The 24,562-nt window shown below is 39.5% G+C and overlaps 1 long non-coding RNA gene across 3 annotated transcripts in view; it reads left to right on the top strand.

Annotated features, from left to right (window-relative positions):
• Positions 1–12,811: 12,811 nt before the first annotated feature.
• Positions 12,812–24,562, top strand: part of LOC121659922 — an 85,301-nt gene continuing 73,550 nt past the window's right edge. The window contains exons 1-3 of one of the 3 annotated variants that reach the window (XR_006014507.1): positions 12,812–13,491; positions 16,542–16,595; positions 17,313–17,470. This is a non-coding gene — a long non-coding RNA (uncharacterized LOC121659922). Of the gene's footprint in view, positions 13,492–15,016; positions 15,196–16,085; positions 16,253–16,541; positions 16,596–17,312; positions 17,471–24,562 lie in introns of those variants that run through there. The other 2 variants (XR_006014508.1, XR_006014506.1) reach the window with 2 other exon arrangements.

Here is a 24,562-nt window from a genome sequence, read left to right as displayed (position 1 = left end):
CCCAGACCTAGGAAAAGGTCAGAACAGACTTGTTAATTTCTAATGAAAGAAACTTTATGGCACAGTAGATTAATAACCCCATTTTTGAAAGATGCACAGACAAGAACAGTGATCAGAAAACTGAAGGTACAGATTTTTAAATGTGCAATAACTCACTATCTGGGACCAAGTGAGAGGCTCCTGATACTCTTCATTTAAGCATTTGAAAAATCTGGTACCTTTAAATACTTCTTCATAAGATTTATGTCTCTGAAAATATGCAACAGGATAGGCCTATGGCATCAGCCTTGGCAGCAGCCAGGAAACTGGCAGTGTTAGATAGATAGTAAGAGTGTTTGGCCTGGTTATTTTGAACCTCTTAAATGCTAAATGTTCTCATGGTTTAAATACAGACATGGTCTCAGACTCTGGCCTCGCAGTCTAGGTAAGTTTGTCTACTAAAGCCTGAGGCAAAACCAATCAATATTTTTTCTTTACAGTTCTTAGGAAACTAAGCAAGTGCAAAGCACTGCAAACCTAGAGGTTAGTGAATGCAGACAGGTATGTACGAAATTAGCCATTAAGTTGTTATGAAAAGTAACCAAAAAAATGTTACTGCATGCAGGATATGAAATAAGTAGAAGCAGGAAAAATGAAATGAAAGATACCGTGCTGTGACTTGAATTGAAGATTGCACGGGTGATCATAGTCTGTTTGGCTAATGTAAGCAAGAGCAAAAGTATGTGAAGTGTGTGACCAACACAGAGGATCAATATGGCCAATCCTTTTGAGTGCCCTCAATAGTAGTAGAAAGCAGGGGAGTTGAACAGTACAGAGAGAAGTTGGTGGCTTCATCGTTGGCATTTGGTGTTGTTTTAGCTATTGCAGATGTCTGCCTGGCATCCATTTGCTACCCTGGTGGAGTGTCAGTCTACTTTAGGTCCTGCGTCATCTATGCTATTCCTGTGCAGATGTCCTGGGTGCCTTACGGCCTTCTCGAATGGCACTGAGCACCTGTGTGTCGGACAGGAATCCTGGCCGTCTCTTTGTGAAGCAGCACATTCCTGAAGGGCCACAACAGTGTGGTCATGGCCAAGCATGGCAGCAGTGAGCAAGTTGGAAGTATCTTTAAACAGGTAAGTCTGTGCAATAATTATCTTCAGCTTGGGTCTTTTAAGGCTGGCTGTGAGCTGAGCCCTACAGCTTCCTGCCTTGGCTGAGAATGAATCACCTGTGGGGAGCTGCATTTCCCAGAGCAGATGGGAGCTGTCGGGTTCAGAGTCAGAAATTATGGAAAGGGATACAATGTGTAACAGCTCCCTTTGGGCAAGAGAGATCCGAGAGGGGGATAGGTAGGTCTCTCCAGCCAAGGAGAGGATATCACAGATAAGGATGCTTAAGTAAGGCCATCAGTTGTCTATGTAAAATACCTAGAGGAGAAAGCAATTAAAAGAGCTCTAGTTGATTAAAAATAAAAAAGTTGAAGAAAATGTAGTTAGTCTGAGAATAAACTTAATCACCAAGGTGCCCTTGAAGTTTGTCAGACCACCTAGAGGTGCAATATCCTAGACAGGCAGTGAGTTCTCAGAAATACCCTTCATCTAATCTTTTTTTTTATTATATTTCCCTACCCTAGGACGATTGAAGTGTTTTGATTTGGTTTGGTTGGAAGACTGTATTAGCTTGCCAGAGGGAATTCAGAGGAAACCAGAATATTTTCCCAAAGAGAAGATAAGGCCCAGCCACACCTTGCAACATCAAATCTTTAATCATGTACCTGCCTGCATAACAGCAGCAATATTCAGTGTTTCTGTAACATCATTCATGCAAGAATTTCAAAGCACTTCATAAGCACTAATTAATCAAACCTCACAAACCCTCAGCAAGCAGCAACTTTGCCCACCAGTGAAGTGTAATCAGCTCTAAAATGGAACATGATGGCAGTTTGATATCTCATAACGTGATGCAACAGGTCAAGGCAAGTAGAACAGGAGCAATTGAGGGCACTTGGGAAGCACCGATCCTTAAACAGCTTTGCAGACACAGTGCTTCACTGGATATGCTTTGTGGAAATATTTGGTAAAAAGAGTTTTGTGAAAAAGCAATTTATGTATTGCACACAAAAGAACAATTTGAAATATATTTTTTAATTCCTCATAGATCTCCTAATGCTAAAGGCAAATATCTGCACTTTGAAGGGGCAACGCATCAGAGTGCTCTCCAATCTTTGTGAGACCTTGTTTCCATTCCTCTAACTAGTGGCACCTGGAGTCCCAGAGGTCATGAAATAAGCCGCTCTGATGTAGTTCTTGACCCCCAGACACTGCCACCTGTACTTCCCCAGGGAAAGAAGGAAGCTGTGTCTGAGACTGCAGGCTCTATCTTCAGATATGTTTCGAGGGACCACCCAGCACATTTAGTACTTGAACCCCCAAGATGGGTCTCTCAAAGCTGTGACCCCCCAGCTACAAAATCTGCTCCAGTGCAGAAGCCACAGGGCCTAAATTAGTGCCTTCTCTTGGCCCAGCCAAAGCTGTCAATATTCCAGTTGACTACAATGAGAAAAAGATTGGGCTGGCTCAGTTTCTGTATATTTCTGCCAATCCGATCTTGAGGGGCGGACGAATTCAGAATATGTTACTAATACTCTGAGTATATATCTTCCCAATTAAGCATATGTTGAACAACCTTCAGCTATTCCTGTCTGTAGGTAAAACATCACTGTATTTTAGGTCTCCTGTCCCATCATTTCTCATCTCTTTTGGAAGCAAATGGGACGTGGGTTTTGGTTTTTGGTTGAGTATTTTTTACCTCATGCAGTAAAATTATACTGTACTTGTGTAGAACAATGTGCAAACCATTAAGTAGAATAATGAAATGCTGGAAGTTAAAACAATAAGCTTGGATGATTTAAACCTTGCTACATTTTAAATGTGCAATATGTTTGCAAGAATGAAATTGGTCTTTGGGGCTGAATTAATAGTGCAGATATCCAGCCCATTTTGGAAACAACAAGTAATACCTAGGAACATAATTTAAACCAGTCTTGTAATTAGCTGGTCATTTCACATTATGAGAGTTCTGGTCTTGTTGTTTGGCTTTATAAATGACTCATATAGTCATCTTCTAATTATACATGATACGTTTAAAAAATACAACAAAACCCACCAAACTGCTTGGATGAGAATCTTTCTTTTGGCAGAAGAGTGAAAAGTAAGTAATTTAGATGGATTACTCCCCATTAATATGCCTTTGCAAACTTATTTAAAAACCCAAGATCTGGACTCTCCTTTAACCTTACCTTCAGGTTACCATAATTCTCCAACTTCACTTCCTGATCATGAAGCAACAAAGTATTTTCAGTCAAAACTCATCTCACTGTACATCTAATTGATAAATAAGGGGTATTACTGTGAATGCAAAAAGATGGCTTTTTTCATGAGTATGGTAGAAACTGTCGAATCAGAAGCTCTATTATAGAAATTCAAACTTTTGCAGGACTGAATTGAGATCCTAGGAGGACTATACATTTCCTTGCGACTTGTATTCTGTCTGTAGCACACAGTATGAAAAGCTTTCTGCCTATCACATGGGGTCAACGACATACCATGCTGATACTGAGATAAAAATCAGAACGGTTGTAAGGCTGCTCTCAGTCACCTTCTTAAAACCCTTAAGCAATCATTTTGCTTCCTTGGAATCAGGGAGAGAGAGCCTTTCCTACTCACAGTTGCCTTGTAACTTCACTTGTAGCAGGTTAGTAAGTGATAAGATGCAGAGGAAAGCATTGTAAAGCTGCCATGTGGGGGGGTTTATTTTTGTCTTTCAAATAAGCATCTGCCAACAGAGCATGAGGTCCAGGTACTTCATTAAACTGTCTTTTGTACGTTTCAGTCTTGCTGATGGATAGCAGCTACTGCGGGAGGTCAGAATCTGGCCCCAAATTTGACTTCTATGTAACAAAGTAAGGATTCTTTAGTAAGCTGAATTGTATCATTATTATCAGCATGTCTGCAAATGTAACACCTCAGTGAAATAATTTCTAGGGAGATTCTAGACTGTGAATCATGATGCTGTGTCGTGAAATTTTGGCTGAAGTAGCTGTCATTTAAAAGGCTTTGTGAATGCATAGATTTCAGTCCTCTAACCAGCCCCTTTTTACTAACCTAAAAATTAAGAAATTATTCTTTCATGTATTTACCTTTCTTTAATGTCTTGACTTTACAACTTGATTAAAATGTACACTATTTATAGGTTTGATGCAATAAAAAAGACATTGTGTCTATCCACATACATATACTAGAAATTAAAAGTTGGGGGGGTGAGAAATGAAAAATTCATAACCTTGGATGTTGAGAAAGTCAGACCTGCTGTCTCCCCTTGAAGTCACCTAGGTGAGGCTTTTTGACATAATGGAAGCATCAATGAACTGCTCTTGATTAAAAGTTTGACAGGTTGACACTATCCCCCTGAATAGGAAGACCAGGGTTGAAAGAAAATTTTAATACAAACAGAATTTCATTAATACCACAGTTTGCTATAATGGGGGTCTTTTTTCCCCCTACTGTTATTTTTGCTTAGATGGTGTCATTACCTTTTAAAGGGGAAAGACACTATGGTTAAGCTTTGTCTCAGAAACTATGTCATGCTAATGGAACAGAAGCTTTCAAGTAAAATATGAAACAAACTGTCTGGAATTGTTCTGATTCTCCAGGCACAAACAAAACCAGTTTTAATAGGGTGGCTCCTTTAAGTGCAAGCTCTAGTCACTGAGCCAATCTTTATTTTGTAGAGAAAGTACAGAAATTAATTAAACAATATAAAATAATCGATATAAGTGGAATATCAGAATGGCCTTATGTCTCCCAAGATCCAAAAATATAGCCTCACTTCACTTTATTTACCTTTTGAGAGCTTTTTTTCTCTAATGTGGTAACTGTTAGACTCTATCTGCTCTGCTCAGTGTTAGGGCTGTCATGATGAAAGTGCATAAACAATATAAATAATAGTTTCTGGCACATAAAAGGAACTCTGAGTGGATTGTTCTTTTGGAATTTAACCATCACTATTTTTGTTTGACTTTCAGGGGTTTTTCTTATTATTTTTTATGTTTAATCCAAAAATTCTTGTAATCTTAAATTGATTATTTGAAAAAACATCATTCTTTTAACATTTACATCACAATTTAATATTTATAGCTTGATGCCAGGCAATTCTTATACAATTTAGTAAATATTTATTAAATCAGAGTTGTTTTTAAAGACTTAGAGTTTTGTAAGCACTTTCTAGCACTAATATTCTTTGAAGCAGAATGTCAGCCTGTGCAAGTCAGCTTCTATATTGTATTTCCAGTCCTTGTCTGCAGTGATCCTTCTTGACTTTTCACTGCTGAATAGTTAAATAGTTTAAGCTCTTTCAGATCCTTGATATTATCAGGTTATATAACCTCCCACTCCATTCCCATTCATCATCTCTTCAATGTAATATTTGCACATGGATTTTTTACTTCTTATTTGAGATTTGCAGAAACACTTAAAGCATTGATTGAACCCACAATATCTCTGTGATGCATTTTTAATTTCTTGTTTAGAGGAAACTAAATTGAATTACTGTGAGGCTACAGTCAGTATTTTCTTGATATCATTTAACTGTAAGTGTTGAGTTTTTAGATGCAGAGCTTGAGGCATATTTACCACTGTAATTGCAGAGTCATTCTAACTCTTTTTTTGAAGACGAAGAGTGTTGAAGTACTGACTCACAGTGGAGAACAGGCAGTGTGTATCTTGTCAGTTTGGAAGCCTAAAACTAAGCCATCTAAATCAATGAACTTGATACAATGCTATAAGCAGCTTATCCAGTCGCCAACAGAGTCAATAATAGAACTTGGGCATCTGCTTCACATTTTCTTGTTCTCCAACCATGCCATTTCTCTCTCCTTAAAGCATCAGTGACAGATTAAGTAAAAACGGACATGTGAGGAGTATGGGAAAGAGAATGCTGAAAACAAAGCAATTCAGAGCATTTTATCCTTTCTATCCAAGTCAATGGCAGGTGTTCTATGTCCTATTACAGCCTTGATAGTGTGCTATGCCGCATCATTTCAACATTCTTGCTCTCAGACTGGATGACTAAACGTCAGTTCAGATAGCAGTTATCCAATCCAAATGATCCACAGTTGGATGGCAGCAGGTGAGCAGGACAGTGTCCATTTCAGAAGCCTACCCTACCATTCCATACATGGAAGGCTGCAGATACTTCAGATTTTGTTAGTAGAAAAGAGCAGATGTAAACTAGGAAATATTTTCATGTGATTTTACAGTTCTTTCATGATTGATTATGGGTCTACACATGATGGAGAGGAGAGCTCTTCAGAATAAATATGAACAGTTCTGATTATCCATCTTCCCATTTATTGACACAAAAGGGGCAATAGACAATGTGTTATAAGCAAAAAAATGTTTCACTGTATTAGGAACCATTTCTTTGCTAAAACACCCATAAAATCAACGTCTTGACATGTTCCCCAGCAAGTTAATCTGATCGTGATTGGCTCTGAGTGAAATGGAAATGAGAAAATTCCAATAAGCATGTGGACATACAAACTGATTTTCAACCCATTCTAAACACAGGTTGGCTGAAGGCATTACTTGTATAGGCCAGTAAGTGAGAAGCTGAAGTGCATCTGAATGTAAAAGCCAAAATCAATTTGATTTTAAATGATTTTCAGCTGATTTTAAAAAGCAATGGTGTGGAACTTATGTGTAAGGTTAAAAGGCATCAATTTTATTCCTTACAGACTAAAGCAAGCTTATTTTTTCTCCTTTGTTCAATTTGTTATTTCTTTTTATCCTGCTACTGTTTTCAAGGACCTGTATATCACTTTACCAGTTTTAGTTGGAATTATCAGACCAACAATGCAAAGCACTTATACATAAAACTGAACACCAGATGGGACTCCGTGAATATTATATTACTCATGGCAAATGAATTAGAGATGCCTTAAAAAAGAAGAAATCTGGTCTGGTGTGGCATGTCCTCAGCTTTATTCTATCTGCAGGCTTCTTTTGCCTGTATTCGTAGAGTAACCCAGTGGACTCTGATCAAAATCCCCTTTGGAAATAGCAAGAGCTGTTCTTGTTGAATTCAGTAGGCTGCTGGTCAGGCTGTGGTTGCCATTCATTTACTGAGCAAAATGATCATGTGATACAGGATCCATAACCAGTCTGAAGAAATCTGGACTCAATTTTTGTCCTTGTTTTGTCTAGTCTTGGCAATCTTGGGCAAAACATTTGCTCTCTTTCAGCCTTTGTTTCCTAAACTATAATGTGAGAAAAAAAAGTCCATTGTTTTTCACTTTTTGTTATCTATCCATCTAGACTTTACCGTTTTTGTCTCGGGAGTTTATTTTTATTGCATATGGAGCAGCAGCAACCCCTGCTTACGCCATTGGAAAACCAGGGGTTAGCCTCTTACAGTACTTGGAATGTTGCAGTGCTAATTAACTTGGAATTTCAGAAATATTTTGGTCAGTGACAAGGAAATGTAAGATAGTACAGCTCCTCAGATTGGATGGACAGACAGTGGCCAGAAAATTCAAACTGTTTGAAGTGATTGCTGTTTGTGCTTTGGAAAAATGCTCCTCAATACAGATGTGATAAGGACCCAGAACAGTGGTCAAACACAAGTTTAAATTATGCAGAGAGTTATTCCATAATGGAGCTTGGAAGAATTTAAAGGAATTTAAACTGGAACTGAATAGACCTTGTTGAAATCTTCACACTAATATCCATGATTAAGAATGGTGACAAATATATCTGTGCTATTTATTATAAAATCCCGTATCAGGAGGGATTAAAAAAACCAATAATCCATTTGTCTGGGAGTATTTTAAATGAGGAGTAAACAAGCTGTTTTCTGAGCCTTCTTTTCATCACCGTAAATTGAAGCAGAATTTTCTCCAGAAATTAGACATGTGTAAGCGTCATGAGGTCGTTTGCATTCTCTCTTTCAGTCTCTCTGCATTCCAATCCTTATGGCTTCTGACACTATGGTTTAGTTTTCTGTTTGTATTTATAAGGGGATTTTATCGCTAATGTTTTTTGCACAATGCAATTAAAAATCCTCTTCCTTCCTGGATGCAAGGACTCTGAAGTCAGTTCCCCATATTTGATAGACTCCTTGCAAAGCAGTATGGTAAATCCCACACATGCAAAGAGATTACAATTAAGACCTTCAGAAAGCATAAATTTAAATTCAGACTCTTTTTTGTGTGGGGTTTTTTTTACAGTGAAAAGTGCTTAAGTTGTCAACACTTGGAACCAACTTACGTATCTGAGGGTCTGAAATGCTCTTATCCCTTCGCTTCCTTTTAATGATTCTTTGTAGTACAAAATGTCAGTTTTCCAATCTAGATATTTACAGATTGTGTACTTTTTAGTACCATTTTAAATTATTCCTTATTTTTAAAGCTTTTGTCTTTGCAATGGTAAAAATTTAGTGATATAAATGGGCCACTAAAATGGACATTTAACTAATCCATCTTCTTTGCAGTAATACAGTTGCACCAGTTCCTACATAATCTTGTTTCTGAAAACATTAAAATTATTTTGAAGAAATATTTGTTGAGCTGAATTTTCTCAAGAATTTTGTGCAAAATCTTTTGTTTGTTTAAATATTCTAAAGATTTTGTGCACTTGTTTGTGTGCCATAATGCTGCTAATAAATTGGTAAGGAGCTACAGAAGTGCCTACACAGATTCACAATTGCAAAAATTTCTGGGACAGTACTGAGCATGAAGTGGATGATATGAGTCTATACCAGGTTAACATCTTGAAAATTATACCTTGCCCTCAACTCAAAAAGACCCTACATACAGGATTTAGAAGGGGTAAAAGCCAATTTCTGGGAAGATTTCCAGATGAGAAGAGGCTAAGTAAGATGAGCTTAGAAATAGAGGTGTGAAGGCTACATAAGTCCTCATGATACAATCTTAAATTTTATGAAAAAGCAATAGGGAATGCTTAATCTCTATTTCTTAAAATTGTTAATAGTGCTTAAACCAATGGAAGTGTTTATCCACATGAAAGTATTAATAAGCTGTGGAACTCTACAGTATGCTATAAAAGCTGAAGTATAATTAGATTAAGAAAGCAGTTATCTTGACTCATGAAAGGTACTCTTATCCTTACAATTAAAATACAAAATCCTTGCTATTGAAAATAGTGTCTTGATACATTCTCAGCTCAGGAAATCTGGAAGAGCTGAATTACAGGATACACATCGTAGAAAGGAGCTCTCTGTGTTATACAATGCTGAAGAATTGCTTTTCCAGAAGTTTTTGGGTTTGTGGTTTTTATTCCACCAGGAAATCTGATGGAATATAGGGAAATCCCACAGTGATGTTACACCCTCACAATTGTTTCACTATTTTAAACCTGTCACACAGCCACTCTGTCTTGACATCAAATACAGTTTCTTTCATTTCCAAGTATGCTGATAATGCACTCTCTCACTCAGGTACATAGCAACTTTATTCCTGTCCACATTTCACACCCCAGATAATGCCGTGTGTATTCTATAACATAAATGTAGAGCACATAGCAAGTACTAAAAGAAATTGATCTGTTCACATGGGCAAGGTTTTGAGCTTGTCTCCTACTAGCATATACATGCACCTACACACAAGTGTGAAATAGAGCAAGAATGCCTAACCTGAGGCCTATACTCACTCTAAAAATACCAGAGTTTAGCCCTGAACTGTTTTTATCTTAATCAGGGATTGAAATCCACAGTAAAACCTAACATCCCAGAATTTGAATAATCCATTTTATGTTGAGAAGCATGTTGCGACCAGTGATGATTTTTTTTCCCCCACGAGCTAATCTGGCACATAAAGGATGAGAACATTAGACATTTGCTTCTTTTTATTGCAAAGTAGTAAGTAGCTGTTTCTTGACAGGACGAAAGTTGAGTCACTCTCAGGAGGATTGCACTACCAGCGTCCTTTGCTTATTGCTATCTGGTATTGTCTCAACAATGCAGAGCCTGCTGTTATCCATTACTTTCTCTTCTCATAGAGCTGCTCTGGATTAGCTAGGCAAATCTCTGGCTGCTTAGCATTTTGCACACTACCAACAGAAAGAGTCAGTCCCTACAAGTCACTCACCTTGAGAGAGGTGGCTGCCCAATTTTTCCAAGTAGTGCTTGGATTAGAGTTTGACTGTCACTGGAAGTGCTGAGTGAATCCAGGGCTAAAACTCCCCATGGATTCACACTGTGCTGCGCGTTTCAAGAAAGGAGGAGAACTTGGGGTTTTTATTATCATTTGTGCATGAACCAGCATTGTCAGAGTCTAGACATGCTTCATGAACCACCAGACTTCCATTGTCCCCAGTCGCTGTGAATGGAGTTACTGCAGGGCAGAGAATGGTGAATGAAGCCATTAAACACTTTTTTTTCCCCCCTCTCTCTTGCTGGGTCTTCAAAATGCAAAAAACTCAACCTTTTTAGGCTGACTCCCCCGCCCCCAGTCCACACACAACCATTCCGGTTAGCCCAGCCACTCCATGGAAGTATTTCTTTCTACTATCTACAGTAGCAAGAATAGATGAAAAGTCGAGCTTGTGTCATCAGGGGGAGGAGGGCTGAGCTCACCCACCAAAAGGTGATCAGCAACTACCTTGTTTGCTTCACCCTTAAGTGCCCCTTTACTGTATGCAAGCACCTGTAGAGGCTAAAGTCTCCTGAAAATGATTGCCTCCTGAGTTTGGGGCTTTGAAAGGTGAGTGAGGGGGAAAGTTTGGATGCATAAATAAGCTGAAAAAATCCTCACTGTCAAATGAAATGTTTCTCTGCTTTATCACCATTATTTTTAGTGAGATTTTGCATTATGGTACCTTGAGTTTTAAATTAAATGTCAAATATAATTTGGCACTACAAAGAATGAATTATGTGACTGCCCTTAGAGAAAATCAGAAGGCTTAGCTCAGTGAGTTAAATTGGTATCTGCCTTATACTGAGCTGATGTGGGCTAATTGATTAGGATCTGACAGGATACCATATTGCAAATTCAGCACAATCTCTTCCATTAAAAAAAAATAGACCTAAGATCCCTTTAGGGAAAAGCAAAAGATCTTCTGCAAAACAGAATGGGGAGAGGAAAAGAGTGTCTTCAAGGGCTCTCTTTTGCACTTATGGGTTAGATTCCCCATAAGCCCATACTTCTTAATGCTACAATATGGATGTTAATATGCCCCAGGTCACTTTGGAAGCAGGTTAACAATCAAAGTTCAGGTTCTTCTGGCCTAATTTTAAAGAGCAGCAAAATATTTTCTCAGTTAGCTGACTAAATATATCTCCATAAGAACTAAGATGACAAAGTGCCACTTTAGATCATTAGAGGAGGGCAATACATTTTAATCAGCTATTACATGAGGAAGGGCAAACCAAGTTCTGTAGCAATGGGTCATTTTATAAATTCAGTACTTGTGGCCCTCTCCCTTTCAAAATGCATGATGTTATTTCCTGGAAACATCAGTCTTAAAAACTATTGTCAAGTAAACAAGCCTTGTGTTTCTCACAGCCTTCATGTCTGTGTAGTCTGGGTTTAATTTTCTGTTAAGTACGGGTAGTGTAGGGGGGAGGACTAAGTCTGAAGTTCTAATGTAGTCAGGCTGGAATCTGTCACTCAGCTTATTGCATGTTGATGACTCAGTGCAGTTTCAGCTGTAAGCAGACCATGATTTATGGACACCAAGTGAACTCCTGCGGCAAAAACCAGCCATGAGATCAGAGCAGCAATAGGGCCCTTTTTTGGCAGGAGACAGCGCCTGCATTTTTCTCATTCATGCCAAACTGCTTTGCACGGCAATTAGCTCTGTCCTCATTTAGTCTCCAGTCCCAAAGGGTAATGAAAGTCATATATCATCTTCAAGGCTGCTAATTATCCAGCTCAGTTACAGGTAGGCTTTGTAACTGTGAGAAGGGTCTGTCTGCTTGATATTTATTGCTCTTCCAATAAGCAAGCAAAGGAGAAGGCGGCGGGGGGGGGGGAACTTTCTTGAAAGCTTGCCCATACCCCTTGCCTCAGATCCTTGACATACCTTCGGCAAATGTGCTAGTCAAAGGGGAAATGTCTTCATTCCACATATCCATTTTTCATGCTGTAACTAAACATTCAGCAAGAAGAGAGAGCAAGTGCTTGAAACACGAGAGAACATACATTTGGAGTGAGCTTGTCTCTAGTTGTTTGCTTGTGGAAAGACAATCCTCTGAATAAACAGACATGAAAACAGGAAGGGCAGTAGGGAGGAATGAGGAACTTCTTTCTCCTCCTCCACTCCTTTCTCCTCCCTGCCCTTCAGTCCATGCCACAGCAGCATCTTGGGAAAATGATGGGGTTAGAGAACTGCTTTTTTTTTACTGAAGATATACCAGAGGAATTTGATATTTCAAGCCTTTTACCATCATCCCTGAAATACAGTAAAATTCAAGTCTCTATCCAGAGTTCAGGCTCTGCCTGACTTTCTGTAACAGGCTGAACCAGATGCTTGACAATTTGTGTTGTTTTGGAAGTTGGTATTAATAGAGCCACGTCTTGCAACTAGGAGCAGTCTTTTGCTGTAGTCAAAGTATTGGCTAAATCAACAGTCCAAGTAGCTGAGTCTTTACTGTGCTAAGAAATGAACTTCAACCTGTTTATTTAATTTAATTTAATTTAGTTTCTTTTCATTCATGAAATCCTTTTAACTTTTGAAAAGGTTTGATTTGGTTTTGACTTATTGTTTCATTTGCATTTTACATCTTTATTTCATACTTATTTTGATCAGTAGACCTGAAGACTGCAAGGACCAAGACTAAGCAATCTGTTGCAGTGTGAATTTGGGGGCATCTCCAGATCCTATTGGCCAGTGAAGGAGTTGCCAGATGTCCTTTCTAAATGCCCAGTGAAGTCTTACGCTTCATATGAAAAGCTTATAGAAAAGCTTCCTCCAATATTTCAGATCGGCTGGGTGCCTTTTTGGCACTGGTGGCAGTGGCTGCTAAGGAAAAAGCTACTGTGCATATGCAGGAAAGCAATTTTGCAAGCTCCAGCCCAGGGCACAGCAGTGCACACTTTGTGCAGTGGACCTGTGTGTGTGCAGCATGCATGGAGTGACACTGAATCTCAAGGCGTGACATCTGATCTCTCTGCTATTATCAAGGCTCCCATTTACTACAGCCACCATTGTCTCAAAAATCCTTATGACAGCCTCGTTGTGTAGAAAGGCACTTGTCAAAGTAAGCACCTTGAATGGGAGCTGGGGCAGAAATGGTGGGTAAAGCCCAGCAAATAAAGAGCTTTGGCTGGCACTGACCTGCGGCTGGAGGTAAAATGAACAGGAGGAGGAGAGGTGCTGCTCAGCATTTGTACACCATGAGAGCAGCCTGTGACTGTACTGGCAGAAGGCAGAGAAGAGAAGAACCTACTGTCACAGAGGAGACAATGCTGCAAAGAGAGTACACTGCTGAAAGGTATGTGGCTCTTCGGGTGGGAGCCAAACTGCAGCACGGTGGGAGATCTGCAGCCTTTCAAGGCTTTGAACTGCGGTGTGGCATTGGGAGGGGCCCAGCACTGCTCTGGTGCCTCTGGGTATCTCTGCTGGATTCATCCAGGCCTGACTTTCATTTCTGTCAGCAGCAGGAAAGCACTTACAGGGTGGGGATTTGAAAGAAGGAGAGGAAGTTCCTTATTCTTTTTTTACATCTCCTCTGTATCTTCACTGATGTAAAAAATGGAGGATCAACTTTCATGATAAAATGTGATTTCATTTTTCACTGTGTTGAGAATGGCAGAACGTTTTGTGTGGTTCTCATCTTGGCCTGGATGAAACACTAGGAAACTGGATGAGAGCCAAGCAGTGCAGACACCAGGACTCAGAGGAACATGGCAAACGAGTGGGTGCTCATCTGTCGTGCACTGGCAGGTTCCCTTGAGCTCAGTAGTACTCATCTGATTTATACCAGTCACAGAGGTGCCCCGCAAACCTTGAGTTATTTGTCTGCGCTGTCTTTGCCAAGTTTCCAAACCTGTTGACTTGAACTTTCAGTAGTTGCATTCCAAGTGCTCTCACCCCACCCTTCCTGGCAATAGGTATCCACGTAGCTCCTTGTGATGGCCGTGGGAACTGCTGTTGTATATCCTGCTGCAGAACAGAGAACTGGTATCTGTATCCTGCTGTCTTGCAGAGTCAGGGCTTGAGGCACTGTGCCACTGCTGCTGAGGTGAAGGGCAGTGCGTTGGATAGAAGTTGTTCAGGATGAGAGTGATGGTCTCTCTAATCTGGGCTCTTGGCACTAGTAATGGCTAGTACTAACTGCTGTAGAGGAAACTGCCCCTTTTTCTCCTATCATTTAATTATTCTGATATGAAACAACTCTTTTTTCTCAACAGTAAGAATATCTGTTTCTAAAAAAAAAGTTGACTTTGCACTACTTATTCTGTAGTCCCCTAGACTTGTCTTTTTACAGCTCTTGAAGTTTTTCTGCTGTCTTTTTGTGTATGTAGCAGACAGTGGGGGAATGGATAAAAAATGTTAAAGCTTTCCTCCAAATTCTGCTGAAGCCAATAGTATATTGCCTTTTCCATTCCACCATTTGGTTTAGATCTGCCTCCTAAGCCACCTTTTCATTTAATGGTAATTATCGTGACACCAGTATTCAGTATAGTTTTGGAGGTAGTGTTCTCTGAGATGAAGATGAAAGTAATGAATGTTCAAGCCTCACCTCACAGTTCCCTGTCCATAAAACTTCTCTTACAATTTCATTTAATTTGGTTTAATTTACATTTATTGTCTGATCTCTTGAAACAATCATTTGTCTGACATGTTGCTTCCCATTTGCAGTTGTATTACCAATGACCATGGTATCATAAAGGCAGGTATGCCAAATGCTTACTATTTATCAGTAACTTGATTTATTGCTGTGCGGCGAATAACACAGGAATCTGCTGTTTCCTTTCTTCATCGAAAAGGGGCGATACTTGGGTATAGTTCTGTATCAGCCATGGCTAATCTATTTGTAAGCTCCAGAAGGGTGGTGAAAGGGTGTCTGTCCCTTGTCCTTGTGTTGTGTCAGCAGCAGCATTCATCCAGCTGTGCAGCTGTACTGGGGACCGGATCTGGCTGACTGCTGAGGGTGCAACTACATGTGCTGACACAAAGCGTGGAGGACAGACAGGTGAGGTGGGGGAAAGGAAGATTTGTCCCTTGCAGTAGTATTTCAGAGTTCAACTAGATGAAGCTGACCATAAAATCACACCTTTACTGTAGCTGCATCTCTGCTCTTCCCATTTAGGCCCCAGTTTGTTAGATGATTCCTTCAGCAAGGGAGAAGAAAAAAAGGAACACGTAGACATGCTTAATGTGTTTAGAAATGTGCAGGATAAAAAGATCCAATCTACTGAAACAATTAAAGTCTTTCCTGTAAATACTTGTGTGTTTTACATGCCCGATTTACCAGAATGGCACTGCTGCAAATGGAAACTGAAAGACTATTCTTGGAAGTTGTGTGCTTTGGATCTGTCACATACAGGGATTTTCTGAAAAGCTAAGCAGAAGGAGTATTTCTAAGGAGGAGTTTAATTTGAAAATAGGCTGTTAGGTGAGCCTGAGAAAGATATAACAATCAAAAGTCTTTGATCATGTTCTATCTCAAAACTCTCATCCTTGCTGCATGGACCTTACACAAAATTCAGCTGTTCTCCAAGCCTAAAAAGAAACCTGCTGTAAGATAATTTTATTGTTTCCTTTCAGATTAAGCAGAAAAAAGAGAAAAGATTGGAGAAAACTCTATTTGTGGCAATTAAACTGTGGATTTTCAAAATTGTTCTTGAGTGTGAGTTAACTGCCATGGGAACCTTGCTCTGCATATTCCGTGTGGCAAACTGTTGTGATAAGCCTCCATGTTGAACAGCTTGGGCTGCAAAACAACTCCAAACAGCTCCTGGGGACTTTGTTTGGGAAGAGGTGACCCTGGCTGACTCCCCTCCCAGCTGCTGTTGCATGGGGGTGTTTCTTAACTATGCTATCCCAGAGGCCACTGGCATTCCTGCTAATGGGTAGCAATGGGTCTGTGCTGCAGCCAGATGGCATTAGCTCTGTCAGAGACAGGGGAAGCTTCTGGCAGCTTCTCACAGAAGCCACCCTTGTAGCCTCCTCCGCTGTTGAAATCTTGCTATGTAACTTCAATACATCCTTAATCAGCACTGCGTAAAAAAATCGCTCAGAGAATTCAGGTATTCAATTTTTTATTACTAAAATGTCTCTGTGTATAAAATTGGTAGGAGGGAATAGGCATGGTGTGTATTTTGTCATCCTTTAAATTTTATTTTCATGGATAAATGACTAAAGAATGGGCTGTACAAATCACCAATCAATACATGTGATAAGGGAAACATGCAAAAGAGCTCTGAAGTGTGAGATACAGGACATGAAAGTATTATTTCTTATGATGGAGGTTTTGTTTTCTAACATACATTTCTATGCTCAACAGTTAATGCATTACTTCTCTTCCTTTTGTAACAGGCAATCATTAAAAATTTGACCAGCTGCGACAGGGAAGACATCAGGTCTCATTTGGTAAATGTTAAGCTTATTTTCAGGGCTACCAAACCTTTGGCATACGTATGTGAGGAAGGGTTGGGAAGGAATGTTTTCTCCAATCTCTTATGTATGCTGCTCTGTACATGCTCTTGTATTTTGGTCATCTCTCTAATATCATGTCCATGTCATTCCATTTTATGACAGAGCAAGCAAAAACGCACTATGGGCATAGAACAAAAGAGGCCAAAGCTTTCAGTGTTACTTAGCTCTTTTGAAAATTTGTTCTTTACTCCATAAAGAAGTCTTGAAGAGCCTACAAGAGAACCCATCTCTTGTGCTGATGAACTCTGGCCTTTCTATAGAGTGTCCTTTTAGGACAGAAGGCTCTAATTGATTATGGTCTGAATATGTACATAAGTATTCTGGAAAAACAAAAGTCTATGTTGATATTGATTTGAAATTTTATTGAAAATCATCATAGCACAAAAAAGTAGCTTGGTGGCGGTACTGCTGCTGAAACACAGGTGCACCCTTTTATGGGAAGTAACCAAAGGTCTTTGTGAGCTCTCATGAGAATTCAATAAGCAGTACACAGTAGCTGGCTAGAATCAGCTAATTAATGGGTTTATTCTATGCTGATTTCTTACTACTGAGTTTTTAAGGGAATAATGGAAGGCTCTTTCTCAAATTAAATATTCTGTGTCTCATTCACATAAGTTACCTGTTATTCATGGTTCTCTTTCTTGATCCAAGGATTGCCATCCCTGGGCTTCTCCGCTGAAGCTCAGAGTCCTGGGACCCCTGTGGCTTTCCTGCTTTGGGGACACCAGCAGAATAAAGGTCGTGAGTAAAGAACAAATGCATTATTACTGTTTAAGAAATCTTCCTGAATATGCAAGATTTTCTTTCTAGTAAGTACGGAGTTACTTCATAATTGCTGTTATGTTTTGCTCTAACTGTTTGAGGCTATTCCTATCAAGAATCATAGTGATTCTGTAGCTGGTAACACCACAAAAGTAAGTGTGGCCATGCATAATTCTTACCTGCTTGTGTCTAGGCTATATCTCATTATGATTAATTAACATATATTTTGGGCAAGAAGGAAAATGTTTTATTTAATAATACAGTAAGCAAATTACCAACATACCAATGTTTAGTGAACCATCAGTGGAAGTGGTCATTTTCAGATTCAAAAATGATCACACTAAATAATTATATTCAGAAGCAATCCTTTTATTCCTATCTTGCTTCATATAGTTGGACTCATGTTTATAGGGTTTTCAGTCTTCAAGCCAAGGCAACCATCCAGTTGTTCTCATTCAAACTGAAAGTGATTTTCTTTTAAGTCCATTGCAGTATTTGCTCATTCTAGGCTATTTAAACATCATTGCTAAACAAGCACAAAACACCTCTTCCTCTAGCTGGTTCTGCAAGCAGTACCATACTGCTGTATCCCAGGTTTGGCCTGGCTGCAAGGAGCAGAGATTGGAGTGTCCAGGAGTCTCAATGTCTCTGCAGAACAGTGACTAGCACCTCATTTGGGGCAGGGCTCAATTACAGTTTGTGGTAGATCCCTGTCCAAGAAGAGAGCAAGAATTATACGAGCTCTTTCTCTTTCATGGCTTCCTGAGTGCACTCCTACCTCTCTGATTTCTGCTTCCCCAGCTCCTGATGCCTCATATATATCTGTGTCCCAGCTGAGACTCATTGGCAGAGGAAAGCAATCAGAGCTTGCCTTTCAGCTTTCCGCATAGTTCCCAGGGGTCTATATGCCTTGAAGGCAAAAAATCTTTTGTGCTTATTGCCAATACAGATATTTTCATCCTGTTTATGGATACATCAACACTGAAAGTGCTGAGACACACAAGCTGGTGCAGCATGACAAAGTCTGGAACAAAGAATGGTGGGAAGGACAGCGGATTGTATCCATGCTTGCTTTCTAGAACACTGCTTGGTCTAAGGAACAGCATGTGTGCAAACACAGTCAAATGGCCTCTAGATCTGAGCTCTTATCTCTGCACATCATCACATAGACTAACCATTCAATCTGCATCCTGGAGTCAGACTCTCAAGTCCTCAGTGAGGGAAAATTCTCATGGAGTCTGGCAGAAGAAACATATCATTTTGTTCAAAAACACTGAATATGCAGTAGCAGCTGTGAGTTGTCAAATCCAGCATAGGATTATACCCCACATCATATGCTTCAGCACTTTATACAGACTATGTTTAAATTAATTTTTAATTAGCTCATTATACAGATAGAAGATCTGCTCATCTCAAGTTTTATAACCACAACTTTGCCTGCAGGTCTCTCTATCAGACAGTTGGATGATGGCAGCACCCAACTTCAGCTGGAAGTGCTCAAACCCCGCAGCAATGAGACTAATATTAAAAAAGCCCTGATAGTATCAGGCACCACACTCCATTATATCATGACTGCATTTCCATCTTCAAGCCCAGTCTTCCTATAAAGATCTTGTGGAGGGCAGGGGCTCATGACAGCTGGAAAACCTACATGCCACAGAGAGACAAAGATATCTGACTGTGCATAATGGTGCTACCCATAACCTTGGCATAGGTTTTGATGATTAAGTGCAAGGTAAGCCCACCCAAAGTGATTCATATGAATTGTTGGTCTGGAGATCTCAAACCACAGATCTCCCTCTTCTGGCTGGAGAAGATTTTCTAGACATACATGCCTGATGAAATGTGGTGGTGCCAGTTGCCCATAATAGTATTACCTGCTTTGGAAATACCTTCTCTTCTCTGTTCCAAATCTGTTCCCTATTGTGAGATACACTGCAGATGTACGTAGCTTGAAACACAAATAGAAGTGGCTGAGAAAGTACTGACTTTACAGACCTGGAATTAGGGTACTTCTTAAAGCCATTTGTTTAGGTTTGTACAGGAAATACGTTGCACAGCTAGGGGCAGGCCACAGATCACTTAAGATCCAAGTATTGTGCTTAACCATATATCATCCTTATCTCCCTGGTATCTGCATGGTAACAGTTTCTTCATTAAATGTTTTTAGTTGCATTAACATATTCTCCTTGGAGCTTTCAAACTACCCCAGTGTAAAAAGCTGACCACAGTTATAATGAGATCATTCAGAAAATTTGTTTTGTCTTTTGGGTTTTTTTTCATTCCATTTGCTATCATAAATGCCCTCAGAGAAGTAATTTCCATGACATCAGGAGCTGGACTTTTTATATGTTTCAGTATGACTTTTTAAGGACAGCTGCATGGCAGGAGATTGGCTTCACACTCATCAGACAGAAGCAAAGGCTGTCAGCTTGACACAGACTGTAAACTTGACTCAAAAATTCTTGTGAAAGTGTATGATTTGTTCTTTATGCTACAGCAAATCTTTATGGAAGGATGCTCAATCTCAATTTAGTTTCTATGAAATCCTGTTCTTGGCCCATGTGGAACCATACTTCACTTCAGTGACGAGAGGTGATCCAGCTGCAAAGACTCCTTAAGCTATTGTCCAGCCATTCACACCTCTGGAATTTCATAATAAATTGAATCAACTGAATGCATGGGGGGGTGAGGTGGAGGGGGGGGGTGGTTAGACAACGAACAGATCTGAATGAGTGGTGAAACCAATGACTCATCTCAGTCTCTAATTTCATTCCTGTAGGGATTGTTTATCTAGGAAGAACAGGGTAGGGAACGTGTGGATATAGGTGCTGTTTATTTAGAGCTGTAGTAGAAAGTTAATTCCTAAGTAGAAGCTCTGCTCTGAAGCAGAGACAGAGGGCAACTGATTTGCTATAGGGCTATAATGAATTTATTTATTTTAATGACATTTCTTGTCTTTTATGTGTAACAAAAGAAGATAGTGACTTTCTTCAAAGCCCATCTGTTTGAGATCCTTCATTGTTATTGATTTCCATTCAACTCCTTCCAGCTTCTCTATGAGTTAATGGCATTCAAGGGCCAAAGCCTAGTGATATATTTACTGTAGTTTTATCAATGTTGTACAAAGCCTCATCTCTTCTCTAGTTCCTGATTGTGGTGAGCCCAAGGATGGAAAACTAAGCAGCACTGAAGAATTTCAATATCCTATTTCACTGCAAACTCACATTAAATTTGCTATTCTCTTTGAAGTCAGCAGAAAAGCCCTGACTGACATCAACTGAATATCTGGTTCTGTGTTTCTGACAACATTACTGCTTGTCTGGTGTAGCAGTCCCTGTGGCCACTGAGAGTGAAAAGTAGCTGAGGCAATTTCTCAGAGGCTGGGAATACTAAGAGTCCAGATAATTCACCCTCTAACTAGCCTGGCATCCCCTTCACCTGTTCTTTTCAACTTGTGCTGTTACTGCCACTGTGTCATGGGTCTGTGCTGAATTGTCTGGAAGGATACAAATGAGGGCATGGAGGTAACTGTTGGGCATGAAAGGGGGAGTAAGCAAATATTTTGCTTGCCCAAGAGTGGGAATGTTCTCAAAGAACCTGGCTATTTCTCTGAATATAGATGTTGCAGATGATTTTCTGTAAGAGACAGGCATCCTGCCTCCAAAAATAACTTGTGCCTGATCTTTCAAAACCCTTCGTAATGTACCTTGCCAGTTATATGTTGCTGAGCAGGAAGGTTGAGAGGATTATTTCAGCTGTGGCAATCAGTTTACACCTTGAACCACAGGATCAGATTACTTTTGGTATTTAATTTTGAAATATTTCCCCCAGATGTATGGTACCTTTGCATGTTTCCCGGATGAATTTCATTTTGTTATTTCCTGCTCTTATTTCTAAGCTTTTTCAGGTCCTTTGTGTTATTTCTCTGTCTTCGCTTGTGTTTGCAACACTTCCTAATTTAGCATCTTCTGCAAATTTAATTACTGTATCAACTTTTTATATCACCTGATTAGTGGTTTTAAAATATTACTGAACATCACTTGAATTTAACACGGTCTCTGCAAATTTCCCAAGGGGCAGTTCCCTCAAATCATTTGTTCCTGAGGGTTTATGCATGGTTAGTGTATATGACACTGTGGATGTACTTGAGACTACTCAACAGAAATTGCTGACGTCAATTAATGCTTTCTTTGCTCTGAAAGACTTCGTCTACAGACATCTCAAAGGTGTGAAACAGCATAATTAGGGCATAGGGACATGGTTGTGCAATAGCACATGTGAGTTTTCTACAGGAAACATCTAGCAAAAGTGAATTTAAAGTTGTCACAAACATGCTTCATGTCATAGGTGGAAAATAAAGACTACAATAGGGAAAGAAGACGCAGATAGTCCAAGCAAGCCTGATAGTTCTTTTAAGGATCAGGACTAGTGAAAGCAGTGGTAAAGAAAGAGGTCCAAGGGCAGTGCTTTGTAGTGCTCTAAAACAGTGTTTTGAATTTGATTTATAAGTGGAAACCAGGGAGCTGAGAAAGAAAAGCATGAAAAGAGAAAAAATACTTGAGATGGCCATTTCAAAAAAGTGGAGTAAGAAAGCTGTGAGACCAAAAAAAAAAAAGAGATGTGTTGATGTAGCTGAGGAAGCAGATGACTAATGTATGAGCTCTGAGCAGTAAAATAAAGAAAAGGCTGAATTTTTAGTTTTTAGACCCAGTTTTATGCTACCATCTAAACAAACGTAGTTGAATATTTCAAGTGACTTTCCATTAAATGATTTACTAATGTTTAATGTATCATGTATAGATTATTTGTTTTTTAAATTCAGCTGTATGGCAGTTTAGTAAGAGTGTAACAAGTTCCTTATGCAACCTCTTTGTTAGTGCTTCATGCAACCTCATGGTTCTTGGAGATTATTTTTTCCTGTGCCTGTTTGACTTCAGTGGAGATTCCTTACTGGGCTGTCACATCTCTTTGATCTGCTTGCTCTTCTTTACCTTTTGTGATTGCCTATATTTTTAATATGGAAGAAAGAACATAATTAGGTACTTTGTTTACTGTGTTTCTTTTTACACAAGTTGTCTCTTACATTTGAAGAGAAATCTTCTATTTAGTGATTTTTATAGTGTTATTTAATAGCTGTATTTCCACTATAGTGAATAGTATTTTTCAATTACGGCCACTTTCTATTTTAGATACTTTATTCAGCCTAATTGTGAACCAGGTGCTAGGTGCTGAGCAAAAGCAAAGAAAGTGTGGGCTTTTTCTGAGTGCATTTGCAGCTTATTGACAGTTGTACTGTTCTGGTGTTTGGAACTGATAACATTGTATTTTAAGCACTGTCAGTGTTCTAAAACAGTCTTCACCACACTGGAGATTTTAATAAATTTGCTTTGGCAGAATGAAACTGGAGAGGTTAATTGGGTTTCCTGATTGTGTTTTTTTTAACCAAAACGCAGTTTACAAGACCACAAAAAAGTGATGGTCAGATAGGATTTAAACCAGAAATGAGGCTGTTTGTACAAAAGCCTGTCAGGAAGCCCAAAGCTTTTTGTGGGAGATATGCAGAATTTACATAATCAAACTTCAGGAATCTAGCCTGCATGTGTGAGCTAGGTCCAGGCTCCTCATATACTGAATTGAGAGAGGTAAGCACCCACTTCTTCATTGTCCTCGGGAAGTTCCCCTTTCCCATAAAACCTCCTGGCCGAGGGACCTCTCGGAAGAGGGTAGCATTCTCCCATTGTGCACCACACTGCTGTCTCCAAGCAGGGGTCTGCACAGGCAGAGTCTCAGTAGTGAACAGTTATGTGAGTTTTTTTAAGAGTTATAACACTAAATCTAGAACAACTGTCCACCTCTGAAATCACAGCTATGCTTAGGAATCAGTGTTATTGTGAGGGGACAGCTGGCAAATGAGATCAGCTGGTCTTTTACACAGAAGAGAGCCTGCATTGAAGAGGGTCAGATCAGGAGCTCGTCTGTAAATGAAACCCCGGCCCTCACTAGGCTACACTCCAGTGGGGAAAAAAAAAAAAAAAAAAAAGGCTCAGTGCACTTCTCTGGTAACCTCACTTATTAGGCAATTTTAATATAGCTGTAATAAGCTCCCTTCAAGCCAGACCTTGGGTAAGGCCTTAGAAATGCTCAGCTGCCATGTGGCTTGTAACAAATATCACAAAGTATTGATTTATTCCATAACCACTCCCTGCCATGTGTTATGTAAATAACGACGTTTGATAGAGTGTGTGGTTCTCCGTGCTGTAATGCAGAGGTCTTGGGAAGGTCTTGAGTCAAAAGATGAAAGGCCAACTGTCTCCAGTTGTCCTTAGGATGTGTGCATGACACTGGAGCTGCATACACACACACACCAAGCCCTTCCCTTTTGAGTGCATTTAATAATTACGATTTTAATATTGTATCTGGTTCTGATCTGGCTGGGTATAATCTTCTAATTACATAGCTTTCAATTTTCTCAAATTGTTTCTATCTTTAACACTGTTAGTAATTCTCTACTGGTAAAACTAATTCACAGTGCTTTCATTGCATATGCTTATATCTCTACAGATTTAAGCTAGAAAAAAACCATGCAGTCTGAAAACACCACTAATTGTACTTCAGCTTGTATGTTGGGTTGCAGAGCAGCCTCGCTCTGTTTTCCCACAGCCAAGAGAAGGCCTCAAGGCCAAAATGTCACCTCAGATTTCTTTTGATCTCAACTTATATTTTATTAACCCTTTTAACTTCACTGAGGGTGTGCAAGGAAACATGTATATTCCCTTTCATATAAACCCAGCATTGTCCTTACATCTTGCGTGCAAATGTATGGACAGTTTTTCATACAAAGGATTATTTAGATGTAATCTATATGCCTTGTGAGTTACAGATAAGAAGGGGCGGGTAGCATTTATTCTGCAATGTTTATGATTTATTTCCCTTTTATTTTCTCTCTTTAACTCCATCCAAAATATTTCTGAGAGTCTTAGTGAAATATAATACTAGAAGCCTTTAATAGCATCTTTTCATCTCACAATTGCAGAGTGCTTTTCAGGGCTTAATTAAATTTTACAGCGTGCCGTTCAGGTGAATGTAATTTGAATGCATCCATTCCTGTTTGTAAGGAAACTGAGGCAGGGAGTGGT

Source organism: Corvus kubaryi, unplaced genomic scaffold (genome assembly GCF_017639235.1).
Source record: "Corvus kubaryi isolate FWS band 111438036 unplaced genomic scaffold, C.kubaryi_AGA036_p1.0 138, whole genome shotgun sequence".
NCBI classification, from domain to species: domain Eukaryota; kingdom Metazoa; phylum Chordata; class Aves; order Passeriformes; family Corvidae; genus Corvus; species Corvus kubaryi.
Note: the sequence above shows the minus strand (reverse complement) of the source record. Positions and strands in the feature narration are given on the sequence as shown.